This window comes from Salmo salar, chromosome ssa21, assembly GCF_905237065.1.
Source record: "Salmo salar chromosome ssa21, Ssal_v3.1, whole genome shotgun sequence".
NCBI classification, from domain to species: Eukaryota; Metazoa; Chordata; class Actinopteri; order Salmoniformes; family Salmonidae; genus Salmo; species Salmo salar.
In genome coordinates this window covers 33,665,080-33,687,770 of record NC_059462.1, presented here as the reverse complement: position 1 = coordinate 33,687,770, position 22,691 = coordinate 33,665,080, and the positions used below count along the sequence as shown (strand labels likewise).

Here is a 22,691-nt window from a genome sequence, read left to right as displayed (position 1 = left end):
ACCACCGCCCTCTGGGCTTCTGGAATCCGGTATGGCCATTGGCCATTTACGCACTTTTTCTCCCAGACGTGTGGGGATATGATGTTCCACGAGATCCGTGCGCCCCGGCACCTCGGAGAACACGGCCATATTCCGCTGGACCAAATCTCAGAGCGCTTGTCGTTGGGTCGGGCTGAGGTCTTCCCCCATGGCAACTTCGACAAAGGGCGGGTTCTGCTGTGGCCGGGGCCACGTTGTGCACAGCGCCTCTCGTGCGTGCAACTTCTTCAGTAGGTTCACATGGTAAAGCTGGAGGGATTTTCTCAGCTCCGGTTGGCAGACCTTATAATTGACGTTGCCTACCCGCTCGACGATGTCGTAGGGCCCTATGCCACGTTGCCAGGATTTTGATCTCCGTTGTGGGGATCAGCAACAAGACCTTCTCACCCGGGTGGAACTCCTGATTGGGCCCCCCGGATGTATACACGCTCCTGGGCGCATTGCGCCTGGGCCATGTGCTCTCTCACCACTGGTCAAATCTCTGTCATCCCCTCTATCACCAACCCCTGGGGTAGACGTCCCCGGACACCACAATACATACAGTATTTTTTATGTATGATTGATTGATATTGCTAAGATCAAAGTGTAGCCACACAGAACATTCCAAATGGTAATGTTCGGGGTCATCTGATGCTCCATTACTTTTACCAATATACTACTTCTTTCTCAAATTCTGCTAGAAAGGATATTCCGTTAGCTTGTATGTTGCATACTACGTACCAATAGATCACATACTAGCACTGAGACCACAGCGTAATTGAGCAAGCGTTTACCTTAGAACTTTTATTTGACACTGGACCTTCCGTTTCAGAATGTGCTCTAGGCGCCTGGTTTAGGTTGATGGATGTTCAAATGGACCAATCATTCCACTGTTTTGGAGTTATTGAATTTTCTACCCGGTCCCTAAACAAAACAGACTATACGGTGTTAACTACATTAATTATGCATTCATTCTATAATAATGCATTCATTCTATCGATGTAAGACATTATTTTGGTGAGCACTACTTTATTTAGTCTTCTGGGGCAACAATTTATGACAGACAAGAAGCTGCATGTACCTAACTATAGTTGACAAGCAAATGGCCTTTCAAACCTCAGAAATTATAATATGGCCTACTAAATGTCGAAAATTATAAGTAGAAACTTGTCAAATTAAGGGTGAAAGTAGCTAGTACGCTATACGGTCCAGTATGGAGTATCAGCAAACTTTTTGAAGTGATTTGTTTGACAATAAGATGAAAACATCATCACACAACATCAATGATATGCGAAACTGAGCCTGTGCAGACCGTGGAAAACAGTAAACGGAATAGGATGTATACATGCCGTGGCAGATTTAGGTATAGGCGACATGGGCAGCGGCCCAGGGCGGCACGGGACGCCCACACAATTGTTTTTGGAATGGTGACATTTGCGCAATCTGTTTTCTATCGCTCATTTGCACGTCACGTCAATGATATCATGTCACCGTGTGGGACTGTGGGTCAATTAACCTTGTCGGAGTGGCCGCCCTGATTCTAGTTTGTGAGCCAGGCAGGCTACTGCCTGGGAAGGTCTCCCACTCAGAAGTACGAGATGGAGAGGGGGGTGGGGGTAGGTTGACCTCAGGTCTCCCCACTGGAAGCCTGACGTAGGGGGAATCTATCAAATATCGCACCTCTAACTTTGTACAATACTAATGCAATTAGTAAAATCAGTCACACTAAGAAATTATACCAAATAAACCACAATTCATTCATAATACTGTGAATATATAGTGTCACAGACATATTTTTGCATTTTTTTTCTGGTTTGTGCGGTTAAGAATAATATAAAACAAGTCTGCACACCACCAAGGTGAATTGGTTTAGTCTTGACTCTTGGTTAACAGTGTTGAGGAATGGGTAATGTATTGATACTCGAGTGCCAAATCAACACAAATTTGTTGCTATTTGTCTTTGTTACTTCTTTTTGATATTTGAGTCTTATTTTGGTATATATTTTATTTTTATACAGTTTTAAATGTTATGATTATTTATTTGTGTTGTTCCAAGTGGAGGGGGCTGAAGGGGGGGTTCGCTCAGGGAGCCACACAAGCGAGAACCGCCACTGTATACATGCCACAGCATACGTGTTACGGCTGTCGGGAGAGAGAGTAGACCAAGGCGCAGCAGAGTTAGTGTTCATCATTGAATTTAATAACAGAAAGAACACTATACAAAACAAAACAAGAAAACTGACAGCCAAACAGACCTGTCAGGTGCAAAACACTAAACAGAAACAATTACCCACAAAACCCCAACGGAAAAACAGGCACTTATGTGTGACTCCCAATCAGCAACAACACTCTACAGCTGTGCCTGATTGGAAGCCACACGGCCAAAATCAATGAAATAAACCAACATAGAAAAATGCACATAGAACGCCCACCCAATGTAACACCCTGGCCTAACCAAAATAAAGAACAAAAACCCCTCTCTATGGCCAGGGCGTTACAATACGTCAAGTTTTTCGGGTTATTGTAAATGGGATATGACGTTTATATGAGTCAACTCAAGAACAGAATACTTGAGTATCCCGAATAATAACGGGATATTGGTGTGCATGTAAACGTCATCAGTGTTAAAAAGTAGGCCTATTTGGTAATAGTAACATTTGAAAAACACCAGTGCAAAACCATTTAAGTGTGTTTTCTAAAAGCTTTAGTTTATCATAATTAGGCATTCAAAATATTTATTATAAAACATAAACTAAAACCTTAACTGTGTGAGTAACCTAAATCCATGAATCAACTACCAATAAATACAGATTCAGTCAATCCACATGTCTATAAGAATAATAGCTCGTCATCCTCCTCGGGAACCTACATCAAAACCACTTAGACAGCCATTTCACAGCCATTCCTCCTACTTTGGGAAGTATTCCTGGAAGGAACAAGGTAGCTGCAGTCCCTATAGTATCCAGAGCTGTGCTCATAAATGAGGGTTTTTTCTCTTCCTCTTGTGCCTTCGCAACCTTAAGGGCATCTATCTCTCTTTGCATTTGGTGTGCTCTGTCATCAAACCCTTGCTGGAGAAGGTCATTCTGCTCCTGAAATTACAAGGTTTGTTTTTACACATCACGGACTGTGTCATTAAAACAAAACACATACACACAGTTAATCTTACCCCTACAGATATTCTAGTTTTAAAGTGTACTTCTCAATGTTTGTGTTTTAGGTTCCTACCTTGAGTCTGGCCTGCAGAACTCTGTCATGCTCTGCTATGGCATTTCTACTGTCTCTCTCCATCCTCTCCATCAGCTGGTTCACATTCTCCTCATACGTCCTCTGCTGGTCCGCTCTCAACCTCTCCTGGACAACCAGCTGCTCCTCCATGGCTCGATTCTCCCGCTCAGATGCCTCCCTTTTTGCTTGCTCGGCTGCAGAGGGAGAGAGTATGAGTGACAGAGAGAGACCAAGGGAAAGAGAGAGTGATAGGTAAGCCTTCATGTGGTGGTCATTAGAATGTTGTCGTCAGGTTGCGTGTTGTCATTTTAGCACACTGATTAGGCAGATGTTAGTTTTATATTTATTATATCACCTTCTGCTCTCTGCTCAGCTTCAGTGAGGGACTGGTCTGCTGACAGGATGGCCTGACCAATGCTGGCTTTCCTTTCCAAGTACTCCTTCAGTACCTCTTCAGCCTGGAACAATCACACATAATATTTAACTTTCAACATCACATCAGTGCATTCATAATTCCTTTGACCAGCATCCACAAAACATGATAATTACATAATATCCTAAAATAGCACCACCTCCCCAACATACCTTCACTCCCCTGCCTCCCTCAGATCTGTATTCGCTGGTGGCCAGTTTCAGGTCGTTGCAGTACTCTTTGTATCCTCCAGGGGTCATGTAGGAGCCATCCCTTATTTTCTCCTCCAAGGGGGCAAAGATACATTCGATTTTGGACTCGCATGCCTTCTGGGACTCCTTGTAGTTCCTCTCACAGATCTTATCGTACTCCTCTTGAAGCACTTTCTATAGAAAGAGGTTGGTTCAGAATGTACCAGAACAAACCAGAATGTCTTGGTTCAGTTGAGGTAATAAATGGTGAATAATCTGTCAATGTGCCCTTGAGTAAGGCATTTAACCCTAATTACTGCTGTAAGTCGCTCTGGATAAGTGTGTCTGCTAAATGACTAAAATGTACATGTAAGTGTAGCATAAAGGGGTAGCTCACACAAATGACAAATTATCCTCATCTTGTTAAATACATGCATCACTGAATTGAATATTGACTCATTGAATATAGAATCTACATTCCCATACCATGAGCTCCAACTGGTACTTCTGGTCCTCGTCTTTGAAGGAGTTGTTGATGAATATGGCCACAGCCTCCTTCTCCATGGCAGCATGCACTTCAGACAGCTCCTCTTGGGTCTCTGTGGGGTAGGCCACCCAGTCAGCCATACCCTTCTGGTAGTGGGCCCTGGCCCTCTCGATGGCACTGGAGTTCTCAATTTGGGCCAGCGCCAACACAGCATTGTCCAGGCAGGGGATCTGCCCGCTCCGGATGGCGGACACATACGTCTCTGCCAGGTTTCCCAGCACTGCAGGAGAGGGCAGGAAATCAGCACATCTGGTAGTTGTGGTAGTGATGGTGTGATACTGTGGTGGTCAGTGGTGCTTGTATAGAAGTAAAGTAAGTAGTAGAATTAGTAGTAATTTAAGTACTAATGGTGTTGTTAGTTGTACTGGTCATGGTACTTGTAGTAATCGTAATTATAATAATAGAGGAAGTGGTTATAGTAGCAGCAGTACTTTAGTTGTATTATCAAACATCATGACCTACTTTCATAAGTGCTTTCCATCCTCAATATCAGTGTTGTAATACTCACGTCTGCCGGTAACTTTCAGGCCCTGTTTCAGGGTCTTGGTCTTGGCCTCATTGAAGACGTGGTCACAGAACTCCTTGGCTTGCTCCACAAAGGCAGGCTCCAGGTCAGCATCGGTCAGCTCCTCTATACGTCTCATTTTGTCTCTCAAACACAAAGCACCAGCGAGGAGAGAAATAGTTCCGCAGACAGCTACGAGGCAGGTTGTATGCCTGATCTTTCTTACTATGACCTTTGTAAATGAAAGGAAAAGTACATCAATCATTAATTAACAAATTAAATGTATAACCGTGACATTTTTTGTGGAAGAAAAGCATTTAATATTTTTATATCCAACATGTCTTTTGTAAAAGTATTGTTAACTTTGGTAAATTCAATCTAACCATGGTTTAGAATAAGAGATTAAGTTAGCTGTGCTAGCATGTGTTCCCTTCACCTGTTCTTAGTTTAAGAGCATTCTCCAAGTACTCATTTGCTGTGATGGGTCTCCCATTAAACTCCAGGGTCAGGGTGAAATCTCTGACTGTCCACACAAAGGAAGGAAAGTAACGCAGGTACTCTGAAGATTCCTCCCCGTCTCGCTGGTTGGACTTCACCTTGATGTGCTCTGTCAGTTCTGTCACATAGCTGTAGAAGGCGGTGTTGAGGACAAAATGAACCCAGATTTACTAACATGCAGTATAGTGCTGAGCGATTAGTGCTTTTTGAGGTCGGTTCGGTTGTTGGAGATGAAATGAACCCAGACATACAACACTACACTATATTTCTTTATAGGCCTGCTGAAGGATACTGTAGTTTCTCCAGTGCGTTGTTGTCGATGGTTCCCATGCTGTTGTACACCAGAGTACTGCTGAGCAGGACAGCCAGGGAAAAGATCCAGTTGTCATTCTTCTCATCACCCTGCAGACACAACAGAAGGAACACATTGGTACTCTGTTCATACTAGAGTGAAATCAAGTCAGTAACTAAATGTCTACTCCATACGCCGTTTTATGGGCTCCCTACCTAAATAAAGGTCAAAGCTGGAATCCTTAATTGAAACATTAACAAAGCTGCACCCTAACTCAGTTTTGGTTAAAAAAAATAATAATTAAAAGCTGAAGGATGGGCCTAGAGAGATGTAACCACTCAAATTCATAGACTGAGCTATGGGTGCAATGACTCACCATCCGTGACATCATAATTGTAGTTAACCATGATGTTATGCAGAGTTTATTTACATTTACAAACATTCAAGTAAAACAAGCTTATATTTTGGGTTCTGATGGGGTATGACAGTTGAACTAAGCTCATGGATTATTATTTATTTGTTATACTCTTTAGAATCAATGGGTATATATCATACATTTATAAGTCAGACATTATATACAATTGATGACATCAGCTCTCAGTACTAGACATAGTTTATTGAGATAGCATGGGATTTTACCCATAGCAATGTTATATTCTGTCATCTAAACAATCTGAGCCATAAAAGGTTTTTGACAGAGAGTGAACTTTGACCTCCCACCTTCTCCACATCCCCCAGCCCCTCTGTATCCAGCAGCACCAGGGTGTGGTCTCTTTTTTCAGGGTGAGGCACACACCACATCCAGATGCCCTTAGTTTTGGACTGGATGGTGGCTCCCAGGGCAAAACCTTGAGGACAGAGGATAAAAACGGTTCTTAGGATGGAATCTGTAAAGAGCCAGCAGGATGTAAAGTGTTTACTCAAGGCTGCTGGTTTTCAGATTAAACTTTTTGTCTAGTTATACTGTATATCATACTGACAGACTGAAAGTGAAACTAGCAGCCAGTGCAAAACGGCACCCTGATCTACACAACCCATCTATGTGGTTCGAACTAAATAATTTTTTGATGTTTGCTATGCTGTCTGGTTGTACGTTATGGTGTAAAAGAGAAACTGTAGTTTCCACAATGCAATAACAGGATGTGTCAAATTTCCAATTTTGCAGAGAAAAAAAACATCAAATCATAATGTGGTCAGAACAGGACAAATCTGTACTTTGGTGCAGCATATCTCTCTAACTCTGAATGACAAATGCAGTACATATATAGACATGCTGTACATAAGTTAACACTTTCTGTTTCACATTGCGATTACCCTATCTTTATGAGAAATCATTATCTTATACATAATCATTCCTTACCATATAAGTGTTGAGGCCTTGCATATTGTTATGTACACTGAACAAAAATACATGAAACAATTTCAAAGATTTTACTGAGTACAGTTCAAATAAGGAAATCAGAATATTGAAATAAATTCATTACGCCTTAATCTATGGATTTCATATGCATATGTTGGTCACAGATACCTTTTAAAAAAAAAGTAGGGAGGTGGATCAGAAAACCAGTCAGTATCTGATGTGACCATCATTTGCCTCATGCAGCGCAACACATCTCCTTCACACAGAGTTGATCAGGCTGTTGATTGTGGCCTGTGAAATGTTGTCCCACTCCTCTTCAATGGCTGTGCGAAGTCGCTGGATATTGGCGGGAACTGGAACACACTGTCGTACACATTGATCCAGAGCATCCCAAACATGCTCAATGAGTGACAAGTCTGGTGACTATGCAGTCCATGAAAGAACTGGGACATTTTCAGCTTCCAGGAATCGTGTACAGATCCTTGCGACATGGGGCCGTGCATTATCATGCTGAAACATGAGCTGATGGCGGCGGATGAACGGCACAACAATGGACCTTACGATCTCGTCACAGTATCACTGTGCATTAAAATTGCCATAGATAAAATGCAATTGTGTTCGTTGTCAGTAGCTTATGCCTGCCCATATCATAACCCCATCGAAGGTGAGCATTTGCCCACTGAAATCTGTTAAGACGCCGAACTGCAGTCAGGTCAAGACCATGGTGAGGACGACGAGCACGCAGGTGAGCTTCCTTGAGACATTTTCTGACAGTTTGTGTAGAAATTCTTCAGTTGAGCAAATTTCATTTGTTCATCAGTTTCATCTGCTGTCCCTGTGGCTGGTCTCAGACGATCCCGCAGGTGAAGAAGCCGGTTATATAGGTCCTGGCCTGGCATGGTTACGCGTGGTCTGTGTTGTGAGGTCGGTTGGACGTACTGCCAAAATGACGTTGGAGGCTGCTTATGGTAGAGAAGTGAACATTCAATTCTCTGGCAACAGCTCGGTGGACATTCCTGAAGTCAGCATGCAAATTGCACACTCCCTCAAGACATCTGTGGCATTGTGTTGTATGACAACTGCACATTTTAGAGTGGCCTTTTATTGTCCCAGCACAAAGTGAATGGTTTAATCAGCTTCTTGTATGCCACACCTGTCAGGTGGATGGATTATCTTAGCAAAGGAGGAATGCTCACTAACAGGGATGTAAGCAAATTTGTGCGTAACATTTCAGAGAAGTAAGCTGTATATGGAAAATGTGTATATGGAAAATTTCAGGGATCTTTTATTTAGGCTCATGAAATATGGGACCAACACTTTACATGTTGTGTTTATATTTTAGTTTGGACTTTGGTCGGACCATAGATTAAAAAATACTTTAGTGGATGTGCTCACCTTTTTTCTCGCCAGCCAGCTTGTTCATGAGGTAGGACTTGCCGGTGCGGTACAGCCCGACCACCGACACCACTACCACATGCTGGTCAATCTGGTCCAGGATGTCCAGTGCACTGCGGACCACACGCAGCTTCCCATCACTGTCGTTCTCTATCAGACATACTGGTTCCTTCATGGGTACTGTCTGGCCTGCCATGATGCTGTCCTATAGAAACACTGGCAAGGACACACATAAGAACTTTTGATTGTGTGTGTGTCATAAACATCCCTCAACTTTTTTTGTGCAATTAAATGTAAAGTGATAAAGGCGCCACAGGGGCTGGTGATGTGGAGTGAATAAATGCTGATCATAACAGATTGGGTTTACAGTGACACAAAATAATTATTTCATCTTAAATTGTTACTTGGTGTCACGTTATTTTGTTAGTGTAGGCTGGTCAGCACGTGGCAGAGGGTATTTGGTTTATGTGGTTCGGGGTGTGTGTATTATGTAGAGGGTAGTTGATTTGTGTATTCCGGGGTTTTTTGGTCACTGCTCTGTTAGTCTATGTTCTTTCTGGTTAGTCAGTTTCTGTGTTTAGTTAATTGGGGTGTGGACTCTCAATTGAAGGCAGGTGTTGTCTAGTTGCCTTTGATTGAGAGTCCGACATATTGGGGTGTGTTTGTTTGTATTGGTGGGAGGTTGTCACTTGAATTGCTGTCTTTTGCCGTCAAGTCTGTATTCGTCGTCCATCGTTTTGTTTGTATAAGTGTTTTCATTAAAGTTAATTATGAGCACTCAACCCGCTGCGCCTTGGTCCATTCCTGACGACCGTCGTTACACTTGGTTTCTTTCAACACAGGAGACTAGCCTATATCACATTTTATAGTTTACAAGAAACGGACACAATATTGCTCCATGAATTGTCAAATATCAAACTGTTACGATCGCTAATCCACGGATTATCAATCTGACCAAAGTCACCCTAAAAAAGACGCAATAGTCTCCTACAAGCCAGAATTTGAATGCAATTATATTTATGTGGACACAGGCACCTAAAACTTCTTACCTGGGAATATTGAAGACTCATGTTAAAAGGAACCACCAGCTTTCATATGTTCTCATGTTCTGAACAAGGATTATTGCACTTTTACTTTCTTCTCCAACACTTTGTTTTTGCATTATTTAAACCAAATTGAACATATTTCATTGTTTATTTGAGGCTAAATAGATTTTATTGACGTATTATATTAAGTTAAAATAAGTGTTCATTCAGCATTGTTGTAATTGTCATTTGGTTTAAATAATGCAAAAAAAAAGTGTTGGAGAAGAAAGTAAAAGTGCAATAATCCTTGTTCAAAACATGAGAACATATGAAAGCTGGTGGTTCCTTTTAACATGAGTCTTCAATATTCCCAGGTAAGAAGTTTTAGGTTGTAGTTATTATAGGAATTATAGGACTATTTCTCTCTATACGATTTGTATTTCATATACCTTTGACTATTGGATGTTCTTATAGGCACTTTAGTATTGCCAGTGTAATAGTATAGCTTCCGTCCCTCTCCTCGCTCCTACCTGGGCTCGAACCAGGAACACATCGACAACAGCCACCCTCGAAGTAGTATTTTATCTAACGGGTGGAATCCATAAGTCTAAATATTCCTGTTACATTGCACAACCTTCAATGTTATGTCATAATTACGTAAAATTCTGACATTAGTTTGCAACGAGCCAGGCGGCCCAAACTGTTGCATATACCCTGACTCTGCGTGCAATGAATGCAAGAGAAGTGACACAATTTCCCTAGTTTAATATTGCCTGCTAACCTGGATTTCTTTTAACTAAATATGCAGGTTAAAAAAAATATACTTCTGTGTATTGATTTTAAGAAAGGCATTGATGTTTATCGTTAGGTACATTCGTGCAACGATTGTGCTTTTTTCGCAAATGCGCTTTTGTTAAGTCATCCCCCGTTTGGCGTTGTTGGTCTTCACACAGTTCGCAACGAGCCAGGCGGCCCAAACTGCTGCATATAGCCTAACTCTGTTGCACAGAACGCAAGAACACAATTTCCCTAGTTAAAAGAAATTCATGTTAGCAGGCAATATTAACTAAATATGCAGGTTTAAAAATATATACTTGTGTATTGATTTTAAGAAACGCGTTGATGTTTATGGTTAGGTACACATTGGTGCAACGACAGTGCTTTTTCGCGAATGCGCTTGTTAAATAACCGTTTGGCGAAGTAGGCTGTGATTCAATGATAAATTAACAGGCACTGCATCGATTATATGCAACGCAGGACAAGCTAGATAAACTAGTAATATCATCAACCATGTGTAGTTAACTAGTGTGTCACGTCCTGACCAGTATAAGGGTTATTTGTTATTGTAGTTTGGTCAGGACGTGGCAGAGGGTATTTGTTTTATGTGGTTCGGGGTGGTGGTTTATTTAGTAGGGCGTTTGATTTATTATTCCCGGGTTTTGGGGTAATGTTCTATGTTTGTATTTGTATGTGGTCTCTGGTCTTTTGTATTTCTATGTCTGGTTTATTGGGGTTGGACTCTCAATTGGAGGCAGGTGTTTTCTCGTTGCCTCTGATTGGGAGTCCTATATATGGGTATGTGTTTGGTTTAGTGTTGGTGGGAGATTGTTTCTTGTTTTGCGTGTGTGAGCCTGACAAGACTGTTTTGTTGTTCGTGAGTTCTTCTTTTGTTATTTTGGTGTTCACCTTTATTGAAAATAAATACAAGATGAGCATCCACATTCCTGCTGCGTTTTGGTCCTCCATTCCCGATGACAACCGTTACATAGTGATTATGTTAACATTGATTGTTTTTTATAAGATACATTAAATGCTAGCTAGCACCTTAACTTGGATCCTTCCTGCACTCGCATAACAGGTAGTCAGCCTGCCACGCAGTCTCCTCGTGGAGTGCAATGTAATCGGCCATGATCGGTGTCCAAAAATGCTGATTACCGATTGTTATGAAAACTTGAAATCGGCCCTAATTAAATCGGCCATTTCGACTAATCGGTCGACCTCTAGTTTCTACTGACAATTGCGATGTACAAACTATGGTATAAGGGGACGACAACATTGTTGTGCTGTGCTCACTCGAACAGGAAGGTAGCACGGCAGTCCTTCATGGGCAAATTCTGTCATCCAACTTTGTCTGGCATTCTCTGGATTTATGGGCTTTCAAGACAACTGGGATTGAATCAAGATTGAATCATGACGTCAGTGATCGTTCTAGGAGCTCTAGAAAGAGGCCCAACTTCCCGACTTGGAATTCCGAGTTGGATGACCGTATTTTCCTAGTCTGAGCTAGTTTTTTCCTGAGTTCTTAGTTGTCTTGAACTCACTGAAGTCTGAGATTTCCCAGTTCCCAGTTGGTTTGAATGCGGCAGAAGTCATGCTGGATTGACAGCATGGCCAATGTTGAATGTTTATCCTTTTAAGCTTGGAAAATAGACCATTAAACCCAGACTTAGACCAAATCAAGTCAAATCCAATTGTATTTGTCACATGCGCCGAATACAACAGGTGTAGACCTTACAGTGAAATGCTTACTTACAAGTCCTTAACCAACAATGCTTTAAGAAGTTAAGAAAAAAAGTGTTAAGTAAAAAATAGAAAATAAAAGTTACAAATAATTAAACAGCAGCAGTAAAATAACAAGCGAGGCTATATACAGGGGGTACCGGTACAGAGTCAATGTGCGGGGGCACCGGTCAGTCGAGGTAATTGAGGTTATGTACATGTAGGTAGAGTTAAAGTGACTATGCATAGATTATAAACAGAGAATAGCAGCAGCGTAAAAAAGGGGTCTGGGTAGCTCTTTGATTAGCTGTTCAGGAGTCTTTTTGCTTGGGGGCAGATGCTGTTAAGAAGCCTTTTAGGCCTCGACATGGCGCTCCGGTACTGCTTGCCGTGCGGTAGCAGAGAGAAGAGTCTATGACTAGGGTGGCTGGAGTCTTTGACAATTTTTAGGGCCTTCCTCTGACACAGCCTGATATAGAGGTCCTGGAAGGCAGGAAGCTTGGCCCTAGTGATGTACTGGGCCGTACGCACTACCCTCTGTAGTGCCTTGCGGTCGGAGGCCGAGCAGTTAACCTACCAGGCAGTGTTCATGCATGTTTCAGTGTTATATGCTCGCGTTGAGGCAAGTAAGTAATTTAGCTCGTCTGGTAGGTTCGTGTCACTGGGCAGCTCATGGCTTCTGGTCAGCGGGGTGGTGGCACTGGGATCCTCATCTCTCCCAAGTGGACATTCTCTCTTTCTCCCCTGACCCATCTGTCTATCGCCTCCTTTGAATTCCATGCTGTCACAGTTACCAGCCCTTTCAAGCTTAACATCCTTATCATTTATCGCCCTCCAGGTTCCCTTGGAGAGTTCATCAATGAGCTTGACGCCTTGATAAGTTCCTTTCCTGAGGATGGCTCACCTCTCACAGTTCTGGGTGACTTTAACCTCCCCATGTCTACCTTTGACTCATTCCTCTCTGCCTCCTTCTTTCCACTCCTCTCCTCTTTTGACCTCACCCTCTCACCTTCCCCCCCTACTCACAAGGCAGGCAATACGCTTGACTTCATCTTTACTAGATGCTGTTCTTCCACTAATCTCATTGCAACTCCCCTCCAAGTCTCCGACCACTACCTTGTATCCTTTTCCCTCTCGCTCTCATCCAACACTTCTCACTCTGCCCCTACTCGGATGGTATTGCGCCGTCCCAACCTTCGCTCTCCCTCCCCCGCTACTCTTCCCTCTGCTCAAACTTATCTCCTGATTCTGCCTCCTCAACCCTCCTCTCCTCCCTTTCTGCATCCTTTGACTCTCTATGTCCCCTATCCTCCAGGCCGGCTCGGTCCTCCCCTCCTGCTCCGTGGCTCGACGACTCATTGCGAGCTCACAGAACAGGGCTCCGGGCAGCCGAGCGGAAATGGAGGAAAACTCACCTCCCTGCGGACCTGGCATCCTTTCACTCCCTCCTCTCTACATTTTCCTCTTCTGTCTCTGCTGCTAAAGCCACTTTATACCACTCTAAATTCCAAGCATCTGCCTCTAACCCTAGGAAGCTCTTTGCCACCTTCTCCTCCCTCCTGAATCCTCCTCCCCCTCCCCCCCTCCTCTCTGCGGATGACTTCGTCAACCATTTTGAAAAGAAGGTCGACGACATCCGATCCTCGTTTGCTAAGTCAAACGACACCGCTGGTCCTGCTCACACTGCCCTACCCTGTGCTTTGACCTCTTTCTCCCCTCTCTCTCCAGATGAAATCTGGCGTCTTGTGACGGCCGGCTGCCCAACAACCTGCCCGCTTGACCCTATCCCCTCCTCTCTTCTCCAGACCATTTCCGGAGACCTTCTCCCTTACCTCACCTCGCTCATCCTTGACCGCTGGCTACGTCCCTTCCGTCTTCAAGAGAGCGAGAGTTGCACCCCTTCTGAAAAAACCTACACTCGATCCCTCCGATGTCAACAACTACAGACCAGTATCCCTTCTTTCTTTTCTCTCCAAAACTCTTGAACGTGCCGTCCTTGGCCAGCTCTCCTGCTATCTCTCTCAGAATGACCTTCTTGATCCAAATCAGTCAGGTTTCAAGACTGGTCATTCAACTGAGACTGCTCTTCTGTGTCACGGAGGCGCTCCGCACTGCTAAAGCTAACTCTCTCTCCTCTGCTCTCATCCTTCTAGACCTATCGGCTGCCTTTGATACTGTGAACCATCAGATCCTCCTCTCCACCCTCTCCGAGTTGGGCATCTCCGGCGAAGGCCCACGCTTGGATTGCGTCCTACCTGACAGGTCGCTCCTACCAGGTGGCGTGGCGAGAATCTGTCTCCGCACCACGTGCTCTCACCACTGGTGTCCCCCAGGGCTCTGTTCTAGGCCCTCTCCTATTCTCGCTATACACCAAGTCACTTGGCTTTGTCATATCCTGACATGGTCTCTCCTATCATTGCTATGCAGACGACACACAATTAATCTTCTCCTTTCCCCCTTCTGATAACCAGGTGGCGAATCGCATCTCTGCATGTCTGGCAGACATATCAGTGTGGATGACGGATCACCACCTCAAGCTGAACCTGGGCAAGACGGAGCTGCTCTTCCTCCCGGGGAAGGACTGCCCGTTCCATGATCTCACCATCACAGTTGACAACTCCATTGTGTCCTCCTCCCAGAGTGCTAAGAACCTTGGGGTGACCCTGGACAACACCCTGTCGTTCTCCACTAACATCAAGGCGGTGACCCGATCCTGTAGGTTCATGCTTTACAACATTCTCAGAGTACGACCCTGCCTCACACAGGAAGCGGCGCAGGTCCTAATCCAGGCACTTGTCATCTCCCGTCTGGATTACTGCAACTCGCTGTTGGCTGGGCTCCCTGCCTGTGCCATTAAACCCCTACAACTCATCCAGAACGCCGCAGCCCGTCTGGTGTTCAACCTTCCCAAGTTCTCTCACGTCACCCCGCTCCTCCGCTCTCTCCACTGGCTTCCAGTTGAAGCTCGCATCCGCTACAAGACCATGGTGCTTGCCTACGGAGCTGTGAGGGGAACGGAACCTCCGTACCTTCAGGCTCTGATCAGGCCCTACACCCAAACAAGGGCACTGCGTTCATCCACCTCTGGCCTGCTCGCCTCCCTACCTCCGCTCAGTCAAAACTGTTCGCTGCTCTGGCACCCCAATGGTGGAACAAGCTCCCTCACGACGCCAGGACAGCGGAGTCAATCACCACCTTCTGGAGACACCTGAAACCCCACCTCTTTAAGGAATACCTAGGATAGGATAAAGTAATCCTTCTAACCCCCCCCCCCCCCTTAAAAGATTTAGATGCACTATTGTAAAGTGGTTGTTCCACTGGATATCATAAGGTGAATGCACCAATTTGTAAGTCGCTCTGGATAAGAGCGTCTGCTAAATGACTTAAATGTAATGTAAAATGGCTGTGCTTCCCTTTGTTATCTGTAATAGTTTGCAAGCTCTGCCATATCCGACGAGCGTCAGAGCCGGTGTAGTACAATTCAATCTTAGTCCTGTATTGACGGTTTGCCTGTTTGATGGACGACGTCATCAATGCACTAATTGATGAAGTCAGTGACTGATGTGGTGTACTCCTCAATGCCATCGGAAGAATCCCAGAACATATTCCAGCAAAACAGTCCTGTAGCTAAGCATCTGCTTCATCTGACCACTTTCTTATTGACCGAGTCACTGGTGCTTCCTGCTCTGGATGAGGGTTTCCTGTTTGCTTATGGCCGTATACAGCTCATTGAGTGCGCTCTTAGTGCCAGCATCGGTCTACGGTGGTATATAGACAGCTACTAAAAATATAGATGTAAACTCTCTTGAAACATAGCGTGGTCTACAGCTTATCGTGAGATACTCTACCTCAGGCGAGCAAAACCTTGAGACTTCCTTAGATTTCGTGCACCAGCTGTTGTTTACAAATATGCACAGGCCGCCGCCCCTTGTCTTACCAGGGGCCGCTGTTCTATCCTGCCGAATAAGCTTAAAACCTGCCAGCTGTATGTTGATCATGTCGTCGTTCAGCCACAACTCGTGAATCATAAGATATTACAGTTTATGTCCTGTTGGTAGGATATACGTGCTCATAGTTCGTCTATTTTATTATCAATTGATTGTACATTGGCTAATAGGACCGTTGGTAAAGGTAGATTACCCTCTCAGCGACGATCCTTACAAGGCACCCGGACCGTCGTCCATGATATCTCCATCTTTTCCCCTGCGAATGACAGGGATCATGGCCTTGTCGGGTGTCTGGAGTAAATCCTTCCCGTCAGACTCGTTGAAGAAGAAGAAGAATTCCTCCAGTACGGGGTGAGTAATCGCTGCCCTGATATCAAGAAGCTCTTTCCGGTCATAAGACACGGTGGCAGAAACATTATGTACAAAATAAGTTACAAATAACGCGAAAAAACATACACATTAGCACAATTGGTTACAGGATCGTAAAACGGGAGCCATGTCCATTGGCGCCATTATCACCAACCACACACCTACTCCACTGAATAGCAGGCTAGTAGATTACTTTCCAACTCCTGCAGTTAGCCCATCCTTCCATTGTTGAATTTGCGATTTTAAACTTGTTGTGTAATGTTTATGTCCACTGGCCGATGAGCATCAATACGTTTTATCCATCATTTCTCTTCATATGAAAAGGATTTGCCAGTAGATTGTCAACTTAATTCATGATGATGACTGCTAGCTTGCTAGCTAAGATTTTGAAAGTATGATGTTGACATGATCACTCCTATCAAAGCTACGGTAGATATAACGTGATTTGACGTCATTTTACCTGTGGCCAATGACCTTGAGCCTTCTTGGATGGGCACTTCTAATGTAACTCTATGGCAGCACCCAAGGGGCTTGAATTTTCAAGCTCTCCCCATAGATTTTGCAGTGACGTAGTGTCCCCATAAGTAACAGAACACTGAGCCAATCACGGTGCAACCAGAGAACATTACCAACCCCAACGCTCCTTATTTTACGCTAGCTGCCTCACCACCACAGAAAGCAGAGCTAGGCTGAAACACCTACATTTTGGAGCTGCATTACTCAAGAAAGCAAAAAAATAGAACATGTTTGCATGTGGCTTTGATAAATCAATTATATATATTTTTACAAACCGATATGTGACACGTATTAATGCCAAAATAACATGCAAAACAGGCACACGAGCAGTGGCGACCCCTGAATGACGTTTCACTCATACTACCTCCAGTCTCCATTACTTGCAGTCAAACGGAGCTGCGGAGAAAGCTGTACGCCCATCAGCGCAACAGGAGCAAGCCCAGCGCAACTCATTACAGGACATCAGATCTGGACGACGGTCCCCGTGCTGGATGGGAAACTCCAACCAAAACGCATCAGCTACGACAGCGTTAAACAGAAGGACCAGAAAGCCAAACAAGCTTACCATTTCTTCTATAAGAGGAGGCATTCAGTGCGCCCCCTACCAGAATTACACCCTGGACAGAGTAAGAGTCAAGCTGGATGGAGAGAAAGGACGGAAAACACTTCCAGTTGTCATCAGCAAATCTCCAGAGCCAAGATCCTACGTTGTGGAAACTGCACACGACACCATCACGCGGAGAAACAGGCGACACCTTCAGTTACCTACTCCAGAGAGACAGCAGCAGAACAACAAAGGAGTCCCCCAGTCTACCAGTGAGGACAGCACACAGGTCCCAACTGTGAGCCAGCCAACTCCCATCCACTCACTCTGATCACCACCTCAGCCAGCCTCACCACAACTGGTGAGAATAAGCTCGAGAAGTCAAGAGGTAAAACTACCACTGAGGTTCAGAGACATGAAAGAAACATGCTTACTTTTCTGTTCTGAAAAGAGCAACAAAATCATTTTTTTTTTAATTAAGAAAGAGGTACATACAGCAACTGTTTCGGGACAGAATAATCCCAATGTTGCTGTGGACAAAGGGCTGTCTACACCGATGTCCTAGTTGACACAGTTACGTGTGTTGTCGATGTTAAAGAAAAACTAAACTTATGTTACAATTTTTTTTTACTGACATTTAAAATCAGGCAATTAACATGCAGTCCACAGAGCTATTATCTGCTAGTCATCATTGCTTGGTTAGTCATATTCGGTTATGACGATGACACACAACCAATTGTCACGGTTGTCGCAGGATGAAGAAGCGGACCAAAGCGCAGCGTGTGTATCGTTCCACATTTTCTTTATTAAACTGTGAAACTATGCAATACGTACAAATAAACTGAAATAAACAAAACAGCAAACCGTGACGAAGAGTTACAACATACACTTACACAAAATCAACCTCCCACAAACCCAGGTGGGAAAAACAACTACTTAAGTATGATCTCCAATTAGAGACAACGATGACCAGCTGCCTCTAATTGGAGATTATCCCAAAAAACCCAACATAGAAATACAAAAACTAGAACATAACAACATAGAAAATCTAAACTAGAAAAAAAAACCTGTCACGCCCTGACCTACTCTATCATAGAAAATAACAGCTTCTATGGTCAGGACGTGACACCAATCAATTAGGGACAAATCTATCAGACATCACTACATTTCCCCTTTTCTGAGAGAAATCAAATCTATAACATCCTCTCTACGGAATACAAATATTCACCCTGTGGACCGTTTCAATACAAACCATTTCTGAATTATTAAACATAACTAAACCGGATTACTCACTGCCTGGCCTCCATCATGACAATAACCAAACTCGAGTTATCAGTGTAGCCTGTTATCGCCTGGATTTGTTGAAATATCTTCACGCCAGGCTTCCGTCATAACTGTCAAATTATTGAAAAAAAAGAGAAAGATCATTCTCTAGTAAGTAATACTAGTCCTGTGTGAATAGGGCTGTAGTAATAACTCCTGTAGAATTAAGCATTTCTTGCAGTAAAATGATACACCAAATGTAGGCAAAATTTGGACTTGGGAACAGGACTGGATAAATATGATTTATTAATTTCTTGAGAGAAGGCAATTCTCAGTTAGATACCATCTGTAGAGGTGCTGGCTTTATCATAAAAACATCATAAAATCTGTTAGTACTTCAACAACATAAAATACGCATCGAAGCATCTTATCAGAAACAAGTTGGGTCGTTGTCAGAGCTTTCTTTGTCCTTACAACCGGTCAAACAGATGTCATTTGGACATTTTGCACAAAAAAATCTTTCACGTTTTTTTGTTGTGTTATTGTATTTTCTTCCCAGTCCATAAACGTCTTTGCTACGTGAAAGATGACCGAGAACTTTACCGATGTCAACTAGATATAATTAATTATTCAATCGATCTATTACATTATTCTGTTGAGCAAGGGTTTATTTAGTCATCTAGGGCAACATATAATAACAAAAGAGAAGCTACATGTATCTGATTATAGACAGGTTGACTAACAAATAGCCTATCAAAATGTCGGAAATTCTAATCAGAAACATACCTAAATCAGGCAAAATAAATCCTGCAACCTCTGACAAAAAAATCGTTCTGCAGTCTTTGACTGTAGCCTATAGCACATTTTCTATATTTGGAGATTAGGGTTGGGTGCGGGCTTCAGATTGTCACTTCATCACATGTAGTCGGGCGGTTGGGAATGGGTTATTAGCAATTGCGGCGGGTGAGGGTGAACGAACAGCTGACCCGCGCACCACTAGTACATGACCCACACTATGTCAACAATAGCCGAACATAACCAAAAGTAGTCGACCGAAGCACGTTTCCTCACAGTCAGCTGTGGTTCGGTTAGGCTCGGCCATATTGTACACATTTTTGTGATGTACAGTGCCTTGCAAAAGTATTAATCCCCCTTGGCATTTTTCCTATTTTGTTCCATTACAACCTGTAATTTAAACGTTTTTTTATTTATTTGGATTTCATGTAATGGACATAGACAAAATAGTCCAAATTGGTGAAGTTAAATTAAAAAAATAACTTGTTTCAATTTTTTTTTTTTTTTTAAATAAACGGAAAAGTGATGCATGCATTTTTATTCACCCCCTTTGCTATGAAGCCCCTAAATAAGATCTGGTGCAACCAATTACCTTCAGAAGTCACATAATTAGTTAAATAAAGTCCACCTGTGTACAATCTAAGTGTCACATGATCTCAGTATATATACAACTATTCTGAAAGGCCCCAGAGTCTGCAACACCAGTAAGCAAGGGGCACCACCAAGCAAGCAGTACCATGAAGACCAAGGAGCTCTCCAAACAGGTCAGGGACAAAGTTGTGGAGAAGTACAGATCAGGGTTGGGTTATGAAAAAATATCTGAATCTTTGAATCCCACGGAGCACCATTAAATCAATTTTTTTTTAATGGAAATAATATGGCACCACAACAAACCTGCCAAGAGAGGGCCACCCACCAAAACTCACAGACCAGGCAAGGAGGGCATTAATCAGAGGCAACAAAGAGACCAAAGATAACTCTGAAGGAGCTGCAAAGCTCCACAGCGGAGATTGGAGTATCTGTCCATAGGACCACTTTAAGCCGTACATTCCACAGAGCTGGGGTTTACGGAAGAGTGGCCAGAAAAAAAGCCATTGCTTAAAGAAAAAAATCAACAGACATGTTTGGTGTTCACCAAAAGGCATGTGGGAGACTCCCCAAACATATGGAAGAAGGTACTCTGGTCACATGAGACTAAAATGTTGCTTTTTGGCCATCAAGGAAAACGCTGGCGCAAACCCAAAACCTCTCCTCACCGAACACCATCCCCACAGTGAATTATGGTGGTGGCAGAATCATGCTGTGGGGATGTTTTTCATCGGCAGGGACTGGGAAGCTGGTCAGAATTGAAGGAATGATGGATGGTGCTAAATACATGGAAATACTTGAGGGAAACCTGTTTGTCTTCCAGAGATTTGAGACTGGGATGGAGGTTCACCTTCCAGCAGGACAATGACCCTAAGCATACTGCTAAAGCAACACTTGAGTGGTTTATGGGGAAACATTTACATTTCTTGGAATGGCCTTGTCAAAACCCAGACCTCAATCCAATTGAGAATCTGTGGTATGACTTAACCTGTTATGGCTAGGGGGCAGTATTTTCACAGCCGGATAAAAAACGTACCCGATTTAATCTGATTATTACTCCTGCCCAGAAACTCGAATATGCATATAATTATTAGCTTTGGATAGAAAACACTCCAAAGTTTCTAAAACTGTTTGAATGGTGTCTGTGAGTATAACAGAACTCATTTGGCAGGCCAAAACCTGAGAAGATTCCATGCAGGAAGTGCCCTGTCTGACAATTTCTTGCCCTTCTTGATTATCTCTATCCATTACAGGGGATCTCTGCTGTTACGTGACACTTCCTACGGCTCCCATGGGCTCTCAGAAGGCGGCAAAAAGCTGAATCGTGGCTTTGCAGGCTCTGGCTGAAAAAAAGTAGTGCGTTTGGGTAGTGGCTGGTTACAGTACTGTGAGACTCAGGCGCGAGCCCGAGTCGACCTCATGCTTTGTTTTCTTTCGTCTGTTTACCTAAACGCAGATTCCCGGTCGGAATTTTATCGCTTTTTTACGAGAAAAATGGCATAAAAATTTATTTTAAACAGCGGTTGACATGCTTCGAAGTACGGTAATGGAATATTTAGATTTTTTTTGTCACGAATTGCGCCATGCGCACGACCCTGATTTACCATTTCGGATAGTGTCTGGGACGCACGAACAAAACGCCGCTATTCGGATATAACGATGGATTATTTTGGACCAAACCAACATTTGTTATTGAAGTAGCAGTCCTGGGAGTGCATTCTGACGAAGAACACCAAAGGTAATCAAACTTTTGTAATAGTAAATCAGAGTTTGGTCAGGGCTAAACTTGCTGGGTGTCTAAATAGCTAGCCGTGATGGCTGGGCTATCTACTCAGAATATTGCAAAATGTGCTTTCACCGAAAAGCTATTTTAAAATCTGACACCTCGATTGCACAAAGGAGTTCTGTATCTATAATTCTTAAAATAATTGTTATGTTTTTTGTGAACGTTTATCGTGAGTAATTTAGTAAATTCACCGGAGTTTTGCGGGGGGTATGCTAGTTCTGAACGTCACATGCTAATGTAAAAAGCTGTTTTTTGATATAAATATGAACTTGATTGAACAAAACATGCATGTATTGTATAACATAATGTCCTAGGTGTGTCATCTGATGAAGATCATCAAAGGTTAGTGCTGCATTTAGCTGTCTTCTGGGTTTTTGTGACATTATATGCTAGCTTGAAAAATGGGTGTCTGATTATTTCTGGCTTGGTACTCTGCTGACATAATCTAATGTTTTGCTTTCGCTGTAAAGCCTTTTTGAAATCGGACAGTGTGGTTAGATAAAGGAGAGTCTTGTCTTTAAAATGCTGTGAAATAGTCATATGTTTGAAAAATTGAAGTTTTTGTATTTTTGAGGAATTTGTAATTCGCGCCACGCCTATCATTGGATATTGGAGCAGGTGTTCCGCTAGCGGAACGTCTAGATGTAAGAGGTTAAATATTGCTCTACACCAGCAGAACCCATCCAACTTGAAAGAGCTGGAGCAGTTTTGCTTTGGAGACTGGGCAAAATTCCCAGTGGCTAGATGTGCCAAGTTTATAGTGACATACCCCAAGAGACTTGCAGCTGTAATTCAAAATGGTAGGCATGTTGTGTAAATCAAAATGATACAAACCCCCCCAAAAAAATCTATTTTAATTCCAGGTTGTAAGGCAACAAAATAGGAAAAATGCCAAGGTGGGATAATACTTTCG

General features: G+C 43.2%; 1 pseudogene across 1 annotated transcript in view; it reads right to left on the bottom strand.

Annotated features, from left to right (window-relative positions):
* Positions 1-2,204: 2,204 nt before the first annotated feature.
* The window catches only part of LOC106582236 (guanylate-binding protein 1-like), a 44,669-nt pseudogene continuing 24,182 nt past the window's right edge, over positions 2,205-22,691 (bottom strand). Inside the window, exons 5-14 of the transcript XR_006761207.1 lie at positions 8,447-8,662; positions 6,412-6,539; positions 5,692-5,801; positions 5,338-5,528; positions 4,905-5,133; positions 4,336-4,616; positions 3,832-4,044; positions 3,602-3,704; positions 3,247-3,440; positions 2,205-3,110 (exon numbers count right to left, since the gene is read on the bottom strand). The product of XR_006761207.1 is annotated as a guanylate-binding protein 1-like (transcript). The remainder of the gene's footprint in view (positions 3,111-3,246; positions 3,441-3,601; positions 3,705-3,831; positions 4,045-4,335; positions 4,617-4,904; positions 5,134-5,337; positions 5,529-5,691; positions 5,802-6,411; positions 6,540-8,446; positions 8,663-22,691) is intronic.